At 32.4% G+C, this 14,020-nt stretch overlaps 1 non-coding gene across 1 annotated transcript; it reads right to left on the reverse strand.

Moving 5' to 3' along the window:
* Window positions 1-13,531: 13,531 nt before the first annotated feature.
* Window positions 13,532-13,635, reverse strand: LOC125995669 (small nucleolar RNA U13). Its single transcript, XR_007491147.1, has one exon. It is a non-coding gene; the product is annotated as a small nucleolar RNA U13 (small nucleolar RNA).
* Window positions 13,636-14,020: the final 385 nt, after the last annotated feature.

Consider the following 14,020-nt stretch of genomic DNA (forward strand, 5'->3'; position numbering starts at 1 on the left):
AATGCCGTATGGAAACATAAACATATACAAAAGTAACATTTTTATATTTTGAAAGTGAGCTAAAGTTTGATGGGACAAGAATCGCAAAGAAAGGCACTGTTTGTTGATGGAATTCTTTGCTATCGTTGTTGTTGGTTTGTTTTGTTTTGTTTTGAGGCCACACCAGGAGTGACTCCTGCAGGCTAGGGGGATCATATGGGATGCCGAAATTGAATCTGGGTCTATTCTGAGTTGTCTGTGTGTAAAGCAAATGTGCTATCAGTTCGGTTCGATCCACGGAAGTCCCATGTGGTCCCCCCAAGCCAGGGGCGATTTCTGAGCACATAGCCAGGAGTAACCCCTAAGCATCAAACGGGTGTGGCTAAAAAAAAAAACAAAAAAAAATGAAGAAGAGCGTGAACAAACAAAAAAAAATGAAGAAGAGAGGAAGAAGTTTTGGGTTGTTGGTCTTGCTGTTAAAATTTCTGAGACTTTAACACACTCATTTAAATAAGGAAAAATTTCAAATTAGAAAAAAAAATGACATGACAATTTATTTCATTTTATAAAAGAACAGGGATTTCCTAGTACAGAAAATTTACAGGAATAGTTTTATTTTAATAACCAGTATTTTTTTCTTGTCTATTTGATTCTTATTATTCACTTCACTATTAAGTCATAAAATCTTAACACTTTGATCCTCTCTTCTTACCAGTTAATATTAGTATAGATATTAATTTTGTATTTTTTATTAAAGTGCTATTCTCTCAATAACTACTTGTATATTTACTATCTTTTATGAGTTTACAAATAACTAAAAATTATTAACAAAACTATAGCAAGAGAATTTCTAATTTTTTTTTAAAAGTACCATTAATTACATGACTAGGGAGATAGTTCAATGGTCTGAAGCAGATGCTTTTATGCAAAAAAGGTTGATTGAAATCCATGGCACCATATGGGCCTAAGGCAGTGCCAGAAGCAATTCCTAAACATGGTGCTGGGAATAGCCTCTGAGCACACTGTTTGTTACCAAAAAGCAACACAAATTATTTTTAAATTAAAAATTTATTATTTTGGGACCAGAGAGATAGCATGAAGGTAAAGTGTTTGCCTTGCATGTAGAAGGTCAGTGGTTAAAATCCCGGAATCCCATATGGTCCCCCTGAGCCTGCCAGAAGTGACTTCTGAGCATGGAGCCAGGAGTAACCCCTGAGCGTGGCCCGGTATGACCCAGAAACAAACAAACAAACAAATTATTATTTTTATATTTTAATTCTAAATTTTACTTTAGCTTTTAGTATTTTTCTTAAACTTTAGTTCATTTGCTCCATAGTATTTACATACAAAATGTAACTTTCCAGAATGACACTGAATATTCCTGTTTTTTGTGGGAAACACAATAACAACATTACTCGATGCATATTATTATTAGGGTTAGTATAATTTCATTGTTTTGTGGAATGTATCCAAATTTTATAAAATTGCTCCCAATTATGCATATTTGTCTTGGCCTAGCAGGACTTATACTCTCATGATTCAATAGTTGATGAATATTCAGACCAATTAGGAAAACTTTCAATGACATGATATCATCTCTTTGTATATCTAAAGGCAAGATCAAAGCAAAGTAACTCATTCTGTTTAGTTATTGTGTTCCTTGACTCTCCTACATAGTGATATTTCCTTTAAAAATCTATTGAATAGTTTTGCTTGGTGGGTTACAGTTATTTTATGTAAAATATTTTGCATGGGGAATCTATATTAATGTTAGAATCAGGACTAAAGGAGAACAGAAGGAAAAGATAAGTTTAGGGGGAGACTATACTAAAGAATAAAAATATATTAAAAGAGTATAATATGAAGAGGAATTAAGATAATGATATAATTATACAAGTAGAACATTGAAAATCTTTACAGATAGCAAAATATTATAAATTGTGTAATTGATGTAAAATATTACTTATTGTAAATATAATTAATCAAAAATATGGGGCCAGAGATATAGCATGGAGGCAGAGCTTTTGCCTTGCAATCAGAAGGACGGTGGTTCAAATCCTGGCATCCCTGGGGCTGGTGAGGTGGCGCTAGAGGTAAGGTGTCTGCCTTGCAAGCGCTAGCCAAGGAACAGACCACGGTTCAATCCCCGGCATCCCATATGGACCCCACAAGCCAGGAGCGATTTCTGAGCCCATAGCCAGGAATAACCCCTGAGCATCAAATGGTTGTGGCCCAAAATCAAAAACAAACAAACAAACAAAAGCAAATCCCGGCATCCCATGTGGTCCCCCAAGCCTGCCAGGAGCGATTTCTGAGCTTAGAGCCAGGAGTAACTCCTGCCTGCTGTTGTGTGTGACCCAAAAACAAACAAACAAAAAATATACACTATGTAGAGAAATTTGGAAATAGTTTAAATTTTTAAAAAACTTTTGAAGTGCTTTTCCCCGAAATTTATTTTATAATAAGTCTCAATTTAGAGCTATTGTTTTATATATATATATATATATATATATATATATATATATATTTGTTTTTTGGGCCACACCCGTTGACATCAGGGGTTACTCCTGGCTCTGTGCTCAGAAATTGCTCCTGGCTTGAGGAACCATATGGTATGCAAGGAGTTCATCTTAGGTTAGCATGTGCAAGGCAAGTGCCCTACTGCTTGTGCACTGCTCTGGCCCTGATAGATATTTATATAAAGAATCAATATTTGAGACCAGAGAGATAGCATGGAGGTAGGGCATTTGCCTTTCATGCAGAAGGACTGTGATTCCAATCCCAAAATCACATATAGTCCCTCGTATCTGCCAGAAGCGATTTGTGAGCATAGAGCCAGGAGTAAGCCCTGAGCACTACCGGGTGTGACCCAAAAAACAAAAAAACAAAAAACAAAAACAATATTATTAGGACCAAAGAGATATTACATAGGGTATGGTGCTTACCTTGCATGCATTCAACCTTTATTTTATCCTCAGCATTCTATGTACAGATGTACATAAATTCCATAGTACATATTACTCCTGAGAGTACCAGTAGACTAATGTCTGAGTGAAGAACCATGAGTAAAAGTACCAGTAGACTAATGTCTGAGTGAAGAACCATGAGTAATGCTTAAGCATCAATGGGTGTGACCCAAACAAAACAAAAATTAAGAAAATAAATATTTAATATAAATAGGAGTCAGGACAATAGTATAGTTGTAGAGTTCTGCTTACATTTAGCAAATCTGGAATAAAGCTCCAGTACCCTATATGGTCTCCTGAGCCAGGAGTTATCCCTAATCACAGTAGTTATCCTTGAGAATAGCTGAAAGTGAAACAAAATCAAACAAACAAAATTAACAGTATCAATTGAAATAATACATTTTTATATTTTCTATTAATAGAATTCTATTAATAGAATTTAAAATAATAGTAAAACTAACTATAATTAATAGCATAAAATTCTATTACTAGAACTTAAAATAATAGTAAAACTGACTATAAAATATAGTTTTATTCTCAGCATCTCAATAGTATTATAAAAGCTATATCACTAAGTTGACAGTCATTGAACTAATGAATCTTTTATAAACTGTTCTCAGCAGCTTTAACAATTTATATATGTATTTATATACAGATATAAACATATATTGAAATATTAGATTTTTGAGTCTCACACGGTGATGCTCAGGGGTTACTCCTGTCTATGCACTCTGATTACTCCTGGCTTAGAGGACCATATGGGGCACTGGGGAAATGAATCCCGGTCCATCATATATTAATGTTAGAATCAGGACTAAAGGAGAACAGAAGGAAAAGATAAGTTTAGGGGGAGCCTTACCTCTTGTGCCATCACCCAAGCCCCCAACTTTATCAATTTATAGAGTATGCTTAGATTTAAATATAGGCTTAATCTTTTTTGCTACATTTATTAGGAGAGAATGAATTTGATATAGCCACGACATAAATAATGAATACATATATCATTAAACATTTATATAAGAGTAATGTTTAAAGTGAGAGAGAGTGTGATGGCTAAGGTCCTTGCCTTGCTTATGCCTGACCCAAATTGTAACACTAGCTACACATATAGTTTCCTGCCAGGAGAAATCCTGAGCACAGAGAAAGGTGTTAGCCCTGAGCAGCACCAAGGGGTGCCCCCCAAAAAGACAAATCAGTTATTGTGATAAAGTCAGTTATCAGATATAAAAATATATATCAAAGTGGTTATAGTTACTATTAATGCATTTATGTTTGAATGTAAATTATAATAGATCTTAAATTTATCATCACATTAAAATATACAATGTAGAGGAGAAATAGGTTTATTGTGCTTAATTTTTTATATTAGATTTTCAATTCCTTTTCTGTATGCCTAGAACTTGTATCATATTATATGTCATTACATTTGATTATTGTATTTTTTATAATAGAGCCTCACTTTATTCTAGATCTGGATAATTAGGCCATGTAATTATATTATTATGATACTCTAAAATAATTAGATTCATAAAATTAGATATGAGAAGAAAAAATAGAAGAACAGAACAGTAATATTGGGTGTAGGAAATATCAGGATAAAATAAAGTCTTTGTATAACAAAGCCTTTCTGTGAATGCAGCAGCAAATATTTGGGAAATTTGCTGGTGTTCTTTTTGTTACATTTCATGACTCGTAGCTTCTGCAAAGATTTTAATCGGTGGTGGATGAAGTATCTGAGAAGGATCCTACTGAGGAGATAATTAAAGAGGCTGCTTAGTTGCATCTGGAAAAAATAATAATTGAAGTCTGCCAAAATCCATCTGCCTAAATCCCATCATGCTTATTTTCTTTTCTCTTCTCATTCAACATTAGGTACTAATCTTTGGATAAATAATAGTAATACTGTCTATATTATAAAAGCAATGTTTTTATACTTAGAATTTCTAGCCTCAAGATAAAAGTTTCCATATATAACTAAACAAAAATAACATTTATTCTAATTTTTATGTATATAACCCAAATTCTTGCCTCAAGTTTTTCTATTTATGTTAACGTTAGTCTTAAAGAAATATAAACAATTCCATACAGACTAGTAAATATATGTCATTCTTCGGTTTAAATTTTTGCTCTTTGTTTTAAATTTCTTTTTCTCATGATTTTTAAATTAAAGTCTTATTAGTAAATGTATTTTATAAACTGTAATATATTTTCTTTATGACACTATTTTATTTCTTGTTAAAACATGGTAGATTTTTCTAGTTAATTTATTATTTTAATCACTTTAGAAAAATTAAGGATGGTGATTTTTTACTATAATTCTAAATTATATTTTATAAGTTATTGTGTTTATATAAGATTTAAGTTTTGCCATCCTTACACACTTATAAGGATGATAATGCTTATTCACTATAATCCTGCCTTATATTTTACAGTAATTATATAATTTTTTTAGCAAAACAGTCTTTTTTAAATTTTTTTATTTAAAACAATTATTACATACATGATTGTGTTTGGGTTTCAGTCATGTAAAGAACACCACCCATCACCAGTGCAACATTCCCATCACCAATGTTCCAAATCTCCCTCCTCCCCACACAACCCCTGCCTGTTCTCTAGACAGGCTTTCTATTTCCCTCGTATATTCTCATTATTAGGATAGTTCAAAACTTAGTTATTTCTCTAACAAAACTCATCCCTGGCTTTCAGTTTCTCCATTGAGGATAATATTTGCCTCTGGCTTGTGGTAGATGGCCTTAACTATATTGAGAAAGGTTCCTTCCATTCCCATCTTGCTGAGAATTTGATCAAGAATGGGTGTTGGACCTTATCAAATGCTTTCTCTGTGTCTATTGATATGATCATGTGAGTTTTATTTTTCTTGTTCTTGATTTTGTGTATTATGTTGATAGATTTATGAATGTTAAACCAGCCTTGCATTCCTGGGATGAAACCTACTTGATCGTAGTGGATGATTTTCTTAATGAGGCATTGAATCCTATTTGCCAGGTTTTGTTGAGGATCTTTGCATCTGAATTCATCAGTGATATTGGTCTGTAATTTTCTTTTTTGGTAGCATCTCTGCTGGTTTAGGAATCAAGGTGATGTTGGCTTCATAAATACTATTTGGAAGTATTCCTGTTTTTTCGATTTCATGAAAGAGTCTTGCCAGGATTGGTAGAAGTTCCTCTTGAAAGGTTTGAAAGAATTCATTAGTAAGTCCATCTGGGCCTGAACTTTTGTTTCTGGGCAGACATTTGTTTACTGTCTTAATTTCCTCAATAGTGATGGGTGTGTTTAGATATGCTACATCGTCTTCCTTCAACTGTGGAAGATTATAAGAGTCCAAACATTCTCCAGGATATACTACATGCTAGCACATAAAACATACCTCCATAATATCAAGAGGATAGAAATTTTTCAGGCTACCTTCACTGACCACAAGTTCCTTAAATTATATGTGAACCACAAAGGGACACAGAAGAAAAACTTTAATATCTGGAAGTTAAATAGCCTAACACTGAATAACCAGTGGGTCTGAGATGAAATCAAAGAGGAAATCAAAACCTTTCTAGAAACAAATGACAATAGAGACACAAACTATCAGAACCTATGGGACACAGCAAAAGCAGTACTGAGAGGAAAATTTATAGCTTTGCAAGCACACATCAGGAAAGAAGGGGCATACCTGAATAGCTTAATGACACAGCTCATAGAATTAGAAAGTACTCAACAAAAGGACCCTAAAATAGGGAGACAGAAGGAAATAACAAAGCTGAGAGCAGAATTCAATGAAGTGGAAACCCAAAAAACAATCCGAAAGATCAAAGAAAGCAGAAGTTGGTTCTTTGAAAAAATAAACAAGATTGATAGACCACTGGCAAAATTAACAAAGAAAGAGAGAGAGAAACTTGATAACTCGTATTAGGAATGAAAAAGGAGAGATCACTACTGATATGACAGAGATTCAAAGGGTAATCAGAAACTACTTTGAGAAACTCTATGCCACTAAAAATGAAAACCTGGAAGAAATGGATAAATTATATAATTTCATAATGCATATGCATTTACATTATTTATTGGAATATAGATATCTATTCACTTCCCCAGAATTAAAAGTTAATTGTGTGACATTTTTAGGGTTTGAAACATAGTATTGTTCATAGGATATTTGCTTTCTACATTCCAAGCTGGGTTCAATCTCCTACACCTGATATGGTTCCTGAGCCCACCAATGGTTGGTAACACAAGCATCCAGAATGTAGATAAATCTATGTACTGGTAATCATAGCCCAAACCAAATAAAAGCAAAAAAATTTCATACAAAAGAACAGAACTTGAAACAACATTTTATGTAATATAAAAGATAAAAAAACATGTTTAATTTTATGCTAAGAAAAATACATTGGTATTTAGTAGTATGAATGGTTAATGGGAATTATTCATTCAAATTATCCATATCTCTTTTGATTAGGATATTCCTTTGGTATTTTTCTATGTTCAGTAAAGTGAGGTGCATTGGAACATTGCACTGGTGAAAGGGGTATAATTTTTGTCACTGAACTTCAAGTATAAACATATTTGTAATGATGATGCTTAAATAAGATATAATTAAAAAATAATAAGTAAAGTCCAGATTTTTCTCAGCTCCAGCAAATGTTTAAATTTTCTAGAAGAGTAGAAAAAATAAAAACAAGATAAAATAAAGATTATGTTTTGAAACTTTTTGTGGAAGTTAAAGATAATGGAGAAGAGAGAATTGCAGAATTTTAGAAATAAACAAGAAAGTAAGTTATGGGCTGGAGAGATAGCACAGAGATAGTGCTTTTGCCTTGCCTGCAGAAGGACGGTGGTTCGAATCTTGCCATCCCATATGGTCCCCCAAGACTGCCAGGAGTGATTTCTGAGCGTAGAGAGAAGAGTAACCCCTGAGCCCTGCAGAGTGTGACCTAAAAAGCAAAAAACAAAGAAACAAACAAAAAAAAGAAATAATGTAAGTTACAAGATTCTAAAGTATGCTAATTTCATTTTCAGAGTGGTTAAATTTTCCATGAATTATTTGTATGTAGGTATCAGGGTGTTATTTTTTGTCATAAATTAATTTTTACCAGAACAAAACAGTTCTAAAGAAACTATTATTCCTTCTTTTGGGAGGAAATTCCAAGGTACTTTACATTTAGGCTTTGCAACATGTTTTAAAAATATATTTTCTCGGGAGTAGGAGCATTAGGACAGTCAAATTCTATTGTCCTAGTTCTGCTTATCATTTGCTGGGAAATTTGGGCCAGTATCATTGAAAGTTTTTGTATTACATAAAATTATATATATTATATATAAATATACATATTTATATATGTAATAATATATATAAAACTTCAGTTGATATATATTTACCATGCCATTTAAAAGGAGGTACATTAAAGAAAAATGACTGTCTTCTTTTTTATTTATTTATTTATTATTTTGTTATTAGGCCACCCACAGCAGTGCCTAGGGCTTATTTCTGCCTTTATGCTCAAAGTTCACTCCTGGCAGACTTATATGAGAGATTGGGAATTGAACCTAGCTAGATCAGCCATGTGCAAAGAAAGTTCTTTACCAACTGTATTATCTCCCAACGTCAAGTAATTTACGAGTTTATAAAATAAACCCTTGCAATTTTCCAGTTTTAATGTTGAAAGAAAAAAGAACTCAGTTTATTTAAACTACAAGCAAGGAAGCTGCCTCTTTCTCATTTTTTCTGCTTTTAACAGGAACAGTGTCCTTATTAATTTTGATGGAAGATCAGGACTGAAAGTCATTTTCTGAACTTAATTTACTCTCCATAACTCAAAGGCTTCTATTGTCAGAAAATAGATGCTATCAGCATGAGTCACTATGTGATTCTTTTTTTTTTTCTTTTTTTTTTTTTTTTTTTTTTTTTTTGGTTTTTGGGCCACACCCGGTAACGCTCAGGGGTTACTCCTGGCTATGCGCTCAGAAGTCGCTCCTGGCTTGGGGGACCATATGGGACGCCGGGGGATCGAACCGCGGTCCGTCTCCTAGGCTAGCGCAGGTAAGGCAGGCACCTTACCTCCAGCGCCACCGCCCGGCCCGATTCTTTTTTTTTTCAACATTCCTAACAACATGTTACTATTTATACTTTATATTGTCAACTGTCACTGATCCAAGCAATGGAATATTTTTATCAACATATCTCCTGTTTTTGTTTACAGAAGTCAGTGTGTGCTCTTTTTAGGCAAATTATCCTGTCTGTCATATTTGTTACACATTGAATGGTTTTTTAAGATATCTACACTTTCCTACAAGAGTATAATGCATTTTATATTATACCAGAGAAAAACAAAACACATATTTACAGTTTTGGAATAGTATGATTCCTAATGTAAATATAAAAAATATTTAGGTTACTATTTTAATAATAGAGAGTAAGGATAGTAAAATACTTCCATGTAAAGTTTAAGTAAAATGTATTATTTAGAAGAGATCTTTTGAAATCAGAATGGCAGTATAGCAAACAGGACTCATGAAATGCATGCAGCTGGCCCAATTTTATCTCTGACACCCCATATGTTCTCCCAAACCTTACCAGGGGTGATCCCTGAATTCAAAATCAGAAGTAATACCTGGGGGAATGGAGTTAGGACAATGTGTACAGATGGCTATGGCAATAATAGTTAAAATGGTTTCTCTGGACAAGAAAAGTGCACTGAAAGGGGGAAGTGATATGCATTGCATAAAAACATTAATAAGCTAAACTCAGGTTACAATGTAAGCTGGAGGGTATGGAGTAGAATGAGAGAGGCTGAATAGAAGTGAATCAGAAGTGGAGAAGGGTTTTGGTACTCAGGTGTTGCTGGAGGTACCATTACTTTGTGCGGTGAAGGCACAAATAGTAATGCTGATAATCATTTCAATCCAGTAATACTTTTTAATTTCTTTTAAACTACTTCTTCAAAAAATTACATACATTTAATCCTTTCTTTGTAAATGTTGTATTGTTTTTATTGGTTTGCTTGTCATGTTATATCTAATGAATTGTGTCAAAATTTAGGTTTGACTATTAAAAATAAAATATGAGACATTACAGTTATTAAACTTTTGTTCTTGGCACTCAATCTCCTTTAAATATTCAAGAGGGTTAATTCGCTCTCCCAAATATTCTACTACACATTTCCACTTTAATCATCCACATAGGAAAGACAGAGAGTAGATAAAAAAATATAGAATTAGTAGGGAACAGACAAATAGTACCAATGCTAGGATATTAAGTGTACATGCAGTCAACCCAGGTCAACCCACAGCACTTCATGTAGTCGAATTTATCTCTGGGCATTGAATGTTACTCCAAATAAATAAACAAACAATAAAGATGTACTTACCCTTTTAATCTTAGTAATCTTTATTAGCAAGCTTTCAAACATTTTATAAGAAACTCATGTATTGATTTTCATAATAGATTCCTATAAATAAAATCGTATCACACATAATAATGAACTATGAAGAAAAGTTTTTTAAGGTAATGACTTTAGCTCATAAACATTAATGGCACTTTTGCGGTTTATAATAGTGGGTGAAATTGTTTCTGCTAGTGAATTTAGCACATTCAGGAAATATATTATGTGCGAAAGGAAATATGATGTTAAAGGATTTTTAATGGGACCTCTAGTTTAGTAATTTGAGTTAATAGCCAAATAAGTTCTGTTTAATATAAACTTTTAACATGACTTTCCCCTGTGCTTTTGATTTCTATATAATGGTACATAATACGACTATTCTTCCATTGGTGCTCATATTTAAAACATGTAAAAGGAGACAAGATAAAGATAAAATGAAAGTATAAAAGTAAATGGTTAATGAGCGCATAATATATGCACAACTTGTAATAGAAACCTTCCAGTCTGTTATTAAATATTAAATAAACTCAAGATATACTATATTTCATCATGCAAATATGTAGTAGCATAAACCTTAAGTTCTTTCCTATTTTGTTCATACCAGCTAAAAGCAGATTGTCTAAAACTTTTAAGAGGATTTAATGCTTATTTCTTGTCAACATTCTCAATTTCTTCAAAGAAATGTGTCAGAATCTCATAGCAAAAATCCCATGATAAAAAGAATGATTGTGCCTGGTATATATATAAATGAATTTAAACATATTTTAGACATCATAATTCATTGTCTATATTTATTTGCTACCATCTGCTTTATGACTGTATACTAATTTAGTCAATGTGTGAGTCCTTTGTACACACAGAGAAACTAATGCTCGGTACTTGCTTTCTCCATTCTTTCCATATTTCCTCATATGTGAACATACACAAAGCTAAATACTATAAATTAAAAATTATAATTTTAAGAAGTACAAAAATTTAAAAATAAAGATTTTTAGAATTAATAGTATTATAGTCTAGTGTTATGCCATAATTTGAAATGGTCCTGAGTGTATAAATCATATATGACAGGGGTCATGAAGTTATTGAGACAAATATTATTTTCCTATCTCCATATTTCTTACTCTATGTTTACCATTATAAGAAGTTTTACCTGAATATGTTTATTAAGTAAATAAAAATAATCCAACTTAGTCTATTGAATAAATTGATCTATTGGTTTTTGAAACCAAAGCCATGAATAATAATTAGAAGAGTATAGAGTTTACCCTGCCATATTTTATATCACAGTTTGTCCAAGAGCTATGTGAAAAGAAAGGATTGGTCAGGCACAAAATTGGTTTTCAGAGGTTGACTGGTCAAAATGTCATTATGAAATTTTATCTAATGTATGTTCATATTGGCATCGCACTCCATCATGAACCTAGGAATTAATTTCTATTTGATTCTAAATATGTCATTCACTTACGTGCTTTTCTTTCCTCCATCTTTAAATTTTCAGACATCTTTCAATCCTCTCTTGTGAACTCCATTTTGGTCTTTATTTGTTTCATATCAAATTATTTTCATACAGACGTTAGCTGAAAGTTCATAGTCTAACTGTAAACACCAAGTTAGATGTACTTAGTCAAATACCTAAACGCTCTTCAAAATATTTTTATCTTAGTGTTAATTTGAGCCATGAGAATATTTACGAGGTTTCATCATATTTTTAATGATCATATTGGGCCATGTTCAAAACTATTTTAACTACTTTAATGTGTACTTAGAATATTGTGATCTACTTAAAACTATTTTAATATATATGTATATAAAAATATAGCAAAAATGCTAAAGTAGTGTGATGGGCTAATAAATAATTGTGTAAAACTTTATATAAAGATTCTCATTTAACTCTTAAATCAGAAATCAGGGCACATCATTTTTTATTTGAACAATAATGAAACTGAAAGGGAGTAAAATCAAGAAACTTGTGCAGAGTTGATGCCAAGATTATTATAAGGTCTGTATGACTCCATTGCCCACATTTTTCAGGGGTGGAGGGAATCGCCATAACTAGTCCTCAGGGTTCACTCCTGATTCTATACTCTCCTGGAAGTATTCAGGAGACCATATGTGGTGCAAGGGGTCAAACCTAGTTTAGTTTCATGTAATACAAATTCCCTAGGCATAGTACTAACTTCAGTACCAGGACACACATTTTTGAATTGCAAGGTATACTATATGCTATGGAAAACATTCACAAAGCTTACTACATAGTCTTTTTCAGGACAGGTGATATCTTTAAGCATATCATATATATGGGAGCTCGAAATAGTACAGCAAGCAATGATCCTTGAACACACAGCCAGAGTTAAGTCCAGCACACAGAAAAACATGACTCTCAAACCAAACAAAAGCAATCATAGTATATGTGTAAATGATGTTCAGAAAAAAAAACATTTATTATTGTGTTTTACTGAAAATGGGATGGTATCTTTTTAAACGAGCAACTATTTTCTCCTTCCTTTTTAATTCAGTAGCAATTCAAGTGGCTAAAATTCTACATGATTCTTTTAGTGTTTTACTAAGTTTATAAGTGTAAAGGAAGCATATTTTCATAATTTTTGGCCAGCACATGTTGGCATTCAAAGCATACTCTTGGCTCTGTACTCAACATGGAACAACATAGGGTGACACAGAATTGAACCCATATTGGCTCCATGCATGTCAAGTACCCTACATGTTGTGCAATCTAACTTGGCTCCCTAATAAATATTTTAAACAGAACATTTTGTCTTATGTCCTATAGTTTGTGCAGGAATTTAGGATTGTTTTCCACAGTTACTATCTTAGTATAAAATAAATCATTGTACATATATCAAGGTTTGCCATATATCATGTAACATTATTTAAATCAATTTAATCCTTTAAGGGTCATAAACCTCAACCATAAAAAAATCCTTTTGTTTTTTTCCCAATCCAAAGTTTCTGGTGTTACCAGATTTGCCCTATATCCCCCAATTATATATAATATAACATATATTATATATGTATTATATATGTATATATCTACACACATTTATATCCTAAAGATTAGTAATTGCTTTTAGGAAATACAGAAGCAAATCACAAGAGCAAATATCCTATTTAGTATTTAATAATGATATATTATCAATCCAGTGAAAGTAGTCATTTTTTTTATCCTCCAGTTTATGTCAGAAAGGTGATGTGCCGATGTCGTTACAAGGTTGAAGGGAGGCACATATCACACAGGTGTGTGAAAACCCAATCATCATGCTTATGAACCGGAAAAGGATCAGTCATTTAACTAAAGGACAGACAAGGCAATAGAACCTTTCTATGTTAGTAAGAGATGAACCTTTATTTTTGACATGTTTCTACAAATACTCTATTATATATGCATAATTTACTTAGTTATAATTTAGCCATCAAGAAAAAGCTTACGCTAATCCTAAATATGCCACATTGACCCTACATAAGGAGTTTGAGTGTTTAGATAAGGTTTTCAGTCATAAGGGTAGGATAAGAAGTGGCATAAGAAACTGAGTTTTACCATTTAGTGCGGATCATGAAAAAATGTAGTTAAGGACAACTAGGTTATTCAAGAAAATATAATCATAAAAAATAAATGAAGTGTCTTTTACAACAGAAGCATACAACAGAAATTGATCAAGTGGATAC

The sequence above is a fragment of the Suncus etruscus genome, chromosome 17 (assembly GCF_024139225.1).
Source record: "Suncus etruscus isolate mSunEtr1 chromosome 17, mSunEtr1.pri.cur, whole genome shotgun sequence".
In the NCBI taxonomy this organism is placed as follows: domain Eukaryota; kingdom Metazoa; phylum Chordata; class Mammalia; order Eulipotyphla; family Soricidae; genus Suncus; species Suncus etruscus.